Source organism: Coffea arabica, chromosome 3c (assembly GCF_036785885.1).
Source record: "Coffea arabica cultivar ET-39 chromosome 3c, Coffea Arabica ET-39 HiFi, whole genome shotgun sequence".
Lineage (NCBI taxonomy): Eukaryota > Viridiplantae > Streptophyta > Magnoliopsida > Gentianales > Rubiaceae > Coffea > Coffea arabica.
In genome coordinates, this window is record NC_092314.1 from 33,243,572 (window position 1) to 33,253,776 (window position 10,205).

Here is a 10,205-nt window from a genome sequence, read left to right on the forward strand (position 1 = left end):
GAATAAATTTAATATTTTCTTTTTTTGATCACAAAAGTTACTATAAAAGCACCAAATTTGAGATTTGCTAAAAGTACTTTTAAGATCAAAAGTTATGCTCCTAATTTTATGGAATGATATTCATCAAACACTTTTTAAGATCAAAAGCTCTACTCCTAATTTTATAGGATGATATTCACCAAACACTTTAAAACGTACTTTTAGCACCTAAAAGTGCTTTTTTATCAAAAATACCACAACTCCAAATGGGATCTAAATCAATAACGCTGCCCTTTTGCGTTCAAGTTTCAACATTTGGCCCTACATCTTATAATATTCAAAATCATCTCCTATAGAATTCAAAACACTTCGGATTATGCTCAAAAACCAGGTTGGTATAAACCGATCAAATACAGGCAAAATTCCTGATTCGGTACTTAAACATTTATTTAATGTTCTCCCTTTTATCTTATAAGACAGAATCATCTTGGAATCGAAAAATCCCGTGTAATATAGTGCATTTTTGTACGTCATGCACCCTAACGCTTTCCTTTATTGCATATCCTCTAATCTGTCTTCAACTCCTTAGACGAGAAATTATTTGTTAGGCCTACATTTTGAGAGACAGTGTTTTGTTCTTTATTATCAATATATATTCATTATATACCAGATTAAATTTCCTTTTCTATTCCAAAACTCGAATGTTGAAGAATACGTAGTTATATTTTTAATGTGTTGTTAGTAAATTCATGGTAGTCTGCACCATCTTTTCAACTTCTTTCTAATCTTTTAATAAGATTACAAAGAGTCCACAATAATAGGAATAGTACAAACAAATTAGAACATTAAAAAACACATAATGAAAATTACAACTCAATATCAATACAAACTAATCAACGAATTGTAGGAGAAGAAACTCACATACAATAAGATTTGAATTCACCAATTGTAGCAGAAGAAACTCATATATAATAAGATTTGAATTCAGAATTTCTAATTCTTGGACCCCAAGCTCGACCATTAAATGAGGTCCTATTGGATTCTCTAGAAACTCACATACAAGAAGAGTTAAATCTAGAATTTCAAGTTTTTAGAACCCAATCTCGACCAAGAAACCAAAGTCCCATTGACTTCCCTAACCAAAGTCCCGTTAGCCTCTTTAGAATGTATACAGCCAAAAGATTTGACTGTACATTTCTAATGATTCAAAGTTTTCATCCTATAATGGATTAAACTAATAGTTGTAGTCTATTGTGTTTAAAGAAACATTCTATTGAACTCTTAATTACGAGAAAGTGTTGGACTTGTGTGGGCTAGCCCATTTGTGGGCCAGCCTAAAACACGAGTTAACAAGACTTGAGAGTTTTTCAAGTGGAAAAACAAGTAGCAACCGTGAGAAGCTTTCTTCTTGGTGTGAGAAAAAGTCAGCCGCCGCCTTTTGTTGGCTTGAAGGAAAAACGAAGAGAGAGAAAGAGGAAAGAGGCTAGAGAGAGAAACTTCAAGGTCTTGATCCGAGAATGATTCGAAACCCAATTGAGACAAAATTTTATCCACGCGATCCTCTTGTCAGGCTCTACTCATCTACTCGTTCACATTTTGGATTTTCTCTTCATTTGACAATACCTTTCCAAACCCACTTATTTGACAGTTGTAGTTTTTAGGATGATTTTGTAACAATTTTGTTTGGTTGATATTTGTGATATTATTGTCATCCGAATATTTTGAATAGAGCTATGTATTCCCTTTATTGTGATAATGGAGATTTTTTACTAAGCTAAATCCCGTGATTTTTTCTAATTTGGATTTTTCACGTAAAAATCTTGGTGTCCTGTGCCTTTTATTTTTTCTACATTTTATTATCATTACTGGAATTGTTACTTGGTAATTTGATTTATTCCTATTCTAACTAGTACTTGGGAAAAGAGTAATTTATCATGGGCTAACTCTGATATTGTGTACCTGCACTAGTACCTCTTTTCCAACAAAGTGGTATCGGTGTAGTCAGATTGGGCTGCTCATTTATACTGGATAAAATGGATGATTCGAATAGTGGTTGTATAATAAAATTGAATGCAATTAATTATTCGATTTTGAAGTCTAGAATGAAAGACTACCTATATTGTAGAGATTTGTTTGAATTTGTTCTAGAGGATAAAAGTATAGTAAGTGATATGAGTAATAAAAAATAAGCTGTTATACACAAAAAATTTTTTGGTAATATTAGAAAATAAATTGTTCAGAGTATTTTTCAACACTTTGCTAATGACATCAGAGCTAATATATTGTGAAAAAAGCTTGAGAGCATGTATGAACAGAAGATCGGTTTGAATAAAGCCAGTTGTCTGAAGCAGATTACTCAGATGAGATATAAAGATAGGAAAGCACTTGAGTAATTTTCAAGAATTAATAAACCAAGCAACTACATTGAATTTGAACTTGGATGGTGATGTGAAGGCTCTATTATTATTCAGTTCACTATCGAACAGTTGGAAAATCATGATAGTCTCGGTCAGCAATTCAACTCCAAATGGTATGTTGACCATGGCTATTGCAAAAGACACCGTGTTGAATGAAATGTTAAGGAGGAGGGAACAAGAAATTGTCTATAAGTTCCAGACTCAGGCGACGAAAAAGAAAGAAAGAAAATGGAGAAGCAAAAGTAGAGGACCCCACAACTTGAATGAAAAATTCAAAGGCAAGTCTGAGTCGTCAAAAAATATTGCATGCTATTATTGTAAAAAAAATAGGCATTATATGAAGGAGTGCGAAATTTTAAAACGGGATCAGTCTAAGAAAAAGAGTAAGGCGAAGGAAAAAGATGATGGGGAAACTACAGCAGTTGTAGTAGCTCATGATAATATGTTTGTGTTCTGTGATGATGATCAGGTGAATATTATCTGTTATGATAGTGATTGGGTAGTTGATTTGGATGCATTTTACTATGTTACTCTACACAGGCATTTCTTATTAACTTGCACCGAATGAGACTTTGACTATGTTAGGATGGGAAATGAAGTTTCATGTAAAGTTGTTATGGAAGACATATACTTGAATACAGATACTGGATACCAATTGATCTTGAGAAATGTTCGACATGTTCCTGATATTTGTCTTAACTTTGTTTCTATAGAAAAACTTGACGATGAGGGCTACCATAACTTGCAAGGTGGAGGCAAATGAAAACTCAGCAAAGAAAATCTCGTTGTTGTCAGAGGAAAGAAGGATAATACCCTCTACATAATGCAAGCCAAGTTGAGGAAGGGAGAAGTGAATGCAGTTCGTGATTTCTTAATTGACCTTTGACATAGGCGACTTAGGCACATGGGTGATAAGGGAATTCAGACACTTGTTAGCAAGCAATTCTTACCTAAAGTTAGTGGTAATGCACTTAAATCTTGTATTAACTGCATTTATGGAAAACAACACGGAGTTGAATTTTAAAATTTATCTCTATCTTGAAAATTGAATCCATTAGAGTTAGTGCACATTAATGTTTACTCTATGAAAGATAAGTCTCTTAGTGATACTGTTTATTTTGTAACTTTTATTAATAACTTTGCTAGAAAGTTTTGGTGTTTTGTTTTGAAATCCAAATATCAGGTTTTGGATGTGTTTAAAAATTTTCATAACAAAATTGAAAAAGAAACTGGTAAGCAGTTAAAGTGCATACGTGCTGATAAGAGTGGTGAGTACAGAAGATCATTTGAAATCTATTGCAAGTCCCATGAGATCAGATTGGAGAAGACTGTGCCAAAAACTCCTCAAGAGAATGGAGTAGCAGAGAGGATGAATAGATTCATCACTGAGCGGATTAAATGTATGCTCTATAATGCTAAGTAGACAATGAGAACTGCAGTCGATTTGATTAATTTTTCTCCATCAGTTCCTCTAAATGGTGACATCCCAGAGAGAGCATGGACAAGAAAAGATGTATCTTTTAAACATTTGAGAGTTTTTTTATTGTCGGGCATTTGCTCATATTCCTAAAGATGAGAGGTCAAAATTTGATGTAAAATCAAAGCAGTGTATTTTCTTGAGTTATGGACATGAAGATTTTGACTATAGATTATATGATCCTATTGATAAGAAGGTGATCAGAAGTAGAGATGTTGTCTTTTTTGAAGATCAAACCATTGAAAACATTGATAAATGTGACAACCCAAAATTCTCATATGACATTTTGCAAATTCAAATCTAAAACCAAATCCAATTCCAGTACATATTGATTTTAATTAAGGGGGAGCTGAGGCAGAGCAGAGAAAAGATGTTAATGATGGTGATAATTCTACTGTTGATGAACCTGAGCATGAGGCATCACATGCTCCACTACCGCTACCACAAGATGAAGTTAAGAGATCTATCAGAGAGAGGAGACCTTCTAGCAGATATAATTCCTATGAATATGTGTTGTTAATAGATGGAGGAGAATCAGAGTCCTACTGTGAGGTTCTAGAGCATGAGAACAAAGAAAATTGGTTGCGAGCCATGCAAAAAGAAATAGTGTCACTGTATGAGAATCACACTTATGACTTAGTAAAACTGCTTAAGGGTAAGAGAGCTCTGAAAAACAAATGGGTTTATAGATTGAAAACTCAGAAACACAGCTCACAACCAAAGTACAAAGCAAGATTGGTTGTGAAGGAATTTAGCCAAAAGAATGGTGTAAATTTTGAAGAAATTTTCTCTCCTGTGGTAAAGATGTCATCAATTCGAGTTGCTTTGGGTATTGCAGTCAATTTAAATTTGGATATTGAACAACTTGATGTGAAGATAGCCTTCCTGCATGGTGACTTGGAAGAGAAGATTTACATGGAGCAACCAGAGAGATTCAAAGAAAGTGGTAAGGAAAACCTTATATGTTGTCTCAAGAAGAGATTATATGGGTTGAAACAGGTAGCGAGACAGTGGTACAAGAAGTTTGACTCCTTCATGATAGACCACGAGTACCACAGGACTACATCTAATCACTGTGTTTATGTGAAAAATTTTTCAGATAGTAATTTTATTATTCTCTTGTTATTTATTGATGACATATTGATTATTGGCCATAATACTATGAGGATTGACAGGCTAAAAAAAGGAGTTAAATAAATCCTTTGTAATGAAGGATTTGGCTTCGGCTAAACAAATATTGGGGATGAAAATCTTATAAGACAGACAAAATGAGAAGCTTTGGTTGTTTCAAGAAAAGTACATTGAGAAAGTACTCAACAGATTTAACATGAGCAAGATTAAGGAAGCTTCAATTCCACTTGCGGGTCATTTTAAATTGAACATGAAACTGTGTCCTACAAGTGAGAAAGATAAAAAAGACATGAAAAGGGTTCCTTATGTTTCGGCTGTTGGTAATTTGGTGTATGCTATGATTTGCACTATATCAGATATTACTCATATAGTTGGAGTAGTCAGTCGGTATCTCTCTAATCCTGGTAAGGGGCATTGGAATTCTGTCAAATGGGTTCTCAAGTATCTCAAAGGAACTCCCAAATTGTGTTTGTATTTCAGCAATGGTAAAACTATAATAGATGGGTAAATCGATGCAGATATGGCAAGTGACCATAGAAAATCTACATCTGGGTACTTGATTTTTGCAAAAGGAGCAATGTCATGGCAAAATAAGTTACAGAAGTGTATCATCCTCTCTAGTACGGAGGTAGAGTATATCCCAACCACTGAAGCATGCAAAGAAACTCTTTGATTGTAGAAATTCCTTCAGAAGTTGGGTATGAAGCAAAAGAAGTACAACCTTTATTGTGACAGTCAGAGCGCTATTCATTTGTATAAGAACTCTACATTTCACTCTTGGTCTAAACACACTGTTGTAAGATATCATTGGATTCGAAAAGTACTGAATTCCAAGTTATTGACACTTGAGAAGGTACATACAAATGATAATGGTGCTGACATGTTGATCAAGGTGTTGCCTAAGGAGAAAATCTTGTTTTGCAGACAAGAAACGGGTTTGATGGAGCCCCCCAAATGAAATAGAGGAAGAAATTGTTGGACTTGTGTGGGTCAGCTCATTTGTGGGCCAACTTAAAACACAAGCTAACAAGACTTGAGAGTTTTTCAAGTGGAAAAACAAGTAGCAATCGTGAGAAGCTTTCTTCTTGGTGTGAGAAAAAGTCAGCCGCCACCTTATGTTAGCTTGGAGGAAAAACAAAGAGAGAGAAAGAGGAAAGAGGCTAGAGAGAGAAAAATTTCAAAATCTTGATTGGAGGGTGATTCGAAACCCAATTGAAATGAAATTTTACCCACACGATCCTCTCATCAGACTCTACTCATCTATTCGTTCAGATTTTGGATTTTCTCTTCGTTTCGTAACACGTTTTCAAACTCACTTTTTTGACAGTTGTAATTTTTTGATGTAATTTTGTAGCAATTTCGTTTGGTTGATATTGGTGATATTATTGTCATCTGAATATTTTGAGTAGACTTATGTATTTTCCATTATTGTGATAGTAGAGATTTTTTACTGGATTAGGTTCCGTGATTTTTCTTAATTTGGATTTTTCACATAAAAATCTTGGTGTCTTGTACCTTTTATTTTTCCTACATTTTATTATCACTGCTGGTATTGTTACTTGATAATTTGATTTATTTCTATTTTAACTAGTATTTGGAAAAAGAGTAATTTATCCTAAACTAACTCTGATATTGTGTGCCTACACCGGTACCCCTTTTCCAATAGAAAAGACCAAATCAAGTTAAAGACTAAAGTTTGTTAGAGAGAAAGAAGATATAAGAGAGGCCGAGTGATATGGATTCATAAATGTGGTCTACGCTGCTTGTACTCTTATTAAAAAATGAGATGTAAATTACTATTTTTAATTAATTTTATATATACTAATATTGTATATATTATTACAATTAGATGCATGACATATATGTAAAATTTAACTTTTAAACTCAATTTTAAATTAGTTATCATACCTCTAATAGTAATAATGTATATACCATTAATGTATAAAAAATTAATCATTTCCTTTTATACTAAAAAATGAGGAAAGCATATGTTCATATTTTTTTCCTTTTCTTTTGTTTTTGGAAAGGTTCAGATATGATTTATTAGTCAAACATCACTGAGTAGCGGAGAGGGCAAGGTGCTTCACATATAGTGTTATGGGGCAAAATGTAAATCACCTCAAAAGGTAAGGGGGGTTTAATGCTATTGATCTTAAACATAATGAAACTTTTGTAAGAGCATTCACTTTGAGGGGGTGCTTATTTTGGGCTCTATTATTGGAAGGATTACATATTTAATTACTTTTGTTAGAGGTACCCGGATCAGAGAAACGAGTTGAAACATTCAAAGAATTGGAGTTAGCTTAATTTTGACCATTTTGGATTGTTCCACTCATCAAGACTCTCTCTAACAATTGCTTTTGAACCAATTTATGGACTAAGGGGAGATTCGACAACCCCATTATTAATTACTTATAGCTAATAAACCGAGTTACTTTTCACTAGACCTGTTTGATAACAGAATTTTCTTACATCTAAATACATTAAGAGGCACTAAATTTGTATACAATTAATTGCCTTCTCTATTAAACATTTCTTTTACAAATAAGAGAATTTCATTGATTCAAAGAAAATTACATTAATAGCAGCGAATACATAAATAACATGCAACAAATACAACACATAGAAGGAGTTTTCTTCAACCTCTGAGAAATCAATAAAAGATAACATTATCGAACTTCAAATCTTATAATAACTATTACAAATAAATATTAACAACTCCTCTAGAGGATCCGATCGTGTCTTATAAGGGCAAGAGAATGTAGATCTAACCAAATTGAATGGGAAAAAGAGATCCTGTATCTAACATGATAGAGCAAAAAACAACGAAATGCCCTCACCCTAAGGGAATAAACTCTTGCAAGGAAAATTTTAGGAGGGAATAAACTTTTATTAGGAGTATCTTACAAATGAAAATTTATTACAAAGCAAAACGTCTAAAAAAAATCATGTGAGAGACTAATGGTCTCTGTCCATGGGAAAGCTGGAGGATGGGAGATGAGGAGTTTGTTGGCTGAAGAAATTCAAGAGTTACTATTTACTTTATGAATTAATCTTTCTTACATTGACAGTGTATACACTATCAGCGTTGGATGAATAACAACTATGCCAAATTTGAATTTGAAATTTAACTTTTATATACATATCATGAATCCAACAATGATAGTGTATACACCATCAGTAAAGGAAAGATTTACTCTTACTTTATTTGGCAACAAAATTTTCTTATGGGAATACATTAACTATATTTGTATAAAAAATTTTAAATGAAAGTTGCATCATTTAATTTGTTAAAGTTTTGAACTACTATAGTAATACTCCCTCAAAGGCATTACTCCTATTTCATATATTCACACACTTTCACACATATGCACGTATTTTTCGTTGCACACACATTTAGAAAGATACATTTGTCTTCTCTTAAACATGCACATTTTCACACATAAACACATGCTTTCTCACGCACATACATATGTCGTGCCCCATTTTTCGTGATAGAAAAATAAAGATGTTTATAAAAAGATGTGATTTATTAATAATAAATGAAAAAGGACCTAGAATGGGACTTAAAAAGAATGCGACAATTTGGGTCCAAAATTTAATCTAAAAAGGTTTTAAAGAAAAAAATAAGAGTCGCCACTTGATATTGAATTTTGGTGTACCAAGTCACCCAAAAAAAAGTAAAATAAAATAAAACCCTTTTGACAACTCCAGGTTTTTTAAAACAAGAGAAAATGAGTTCGAGCGTCACGGTTGAAGAAAGGGAAGGCAAATGTTCGATTAACTCAAACCTAAGGCACCCTTTCAAGCTAGTCTAAGCTAGTTGCGAGGTTTAGTTAACATTTTCTTAATCTAACCTTTAATTTTATCACATTTGGATGTTTCCTACATGGATGCAAATCTAAATTTATAAAAATATCAAAAGGGACAAAATGTTCATTCAAGGTTTTAATTGAACCAATCGCATTAATTACGAAGGCCACAATAATTCCTTGAAAGGGTCACGAGCATGCATGAATGAAATTCAAAGAAAAGAAAAGAAAAGCAACTTAAATTATATAGCTAGATATAAATGGCCAAAGAATTGGAATGCAACATAATGGGTACGGGAGACAAAAACTCTTGACATAATTTTCTTATACAAGGATTAATGGATATTTAAACTAAAAAGTTATAATCGCCCATTTCCATGTTCAAAAATAATTCTCCTAATATAAACAAGAAAATGAACTAACTTATTCTACAATTTCTTGAATGAGATGCAATTCTAAATAATATAATTAACACATATAGAGGATAGGGGTAAAATAATAGGGAATATCATGCAAATGAAGAAAGATCCTAAAAATGAAAATATGCATGAAAATGTAATGAATATTACACAAAGATGAATCTAACGCAAGACGGCTTAAAGGGTCTAGCATTGGACTAGCTCATTTCTAAAAATCCTTACTAGCGTTGGACTAGCAAGTAACGGAGGAAGAAGCCAAAACTAGCGTTGGACTAGTGTAGTAACGTCATGCATTAATAATTCATAGTAAACAAATAAGGCATAAATTAAAACAAATAAACACATAAGAGCACGTAGCACGTAACAGATAAGCATAATATCTAGATGCGAAAAATCCTAAGAAAAGCGGGTAAGGCACGTAACACATAAGTCACATAACACACAATCTACCTATTACATCAGTGAGCCTAACTACAATTCTAAAAGGGAAAAATATAATAAAACAAATCTAATTATCCTATCTATTACATTTTTGAGGTATTTAAATGCCTCTCAAATAATTATAAAATTAACTAAACAAACATAAGAAAATTTAAATGAACATTCAAATCAAATAAACAAAGCATATAAAAATATATAAACACGTAGGAACATGTAGGAGCACATAGGAGCACGTAATTGACATTGAAATAATAATAGGAATACCTCCCTTTTGAAGTAATGACTAAATGGAGTCAAATTGCCCTATTTATACTCAAAATGAACAAAAAAATCATGGCACCAATTTAATTGAAAAAATAATAATAATAATGAAAATAATAAATTCACCTTAACATGTCAAATGTAAAGAAATTTAAGAACATCTAAAATTACAAGTTAAATATACGCAAAAGTAACATAATTAGCTATTGAAGAAAAGAAACAATCATAATAAAAAGAGTCAAACTTCACTAGGGATTAAATTGCAAAA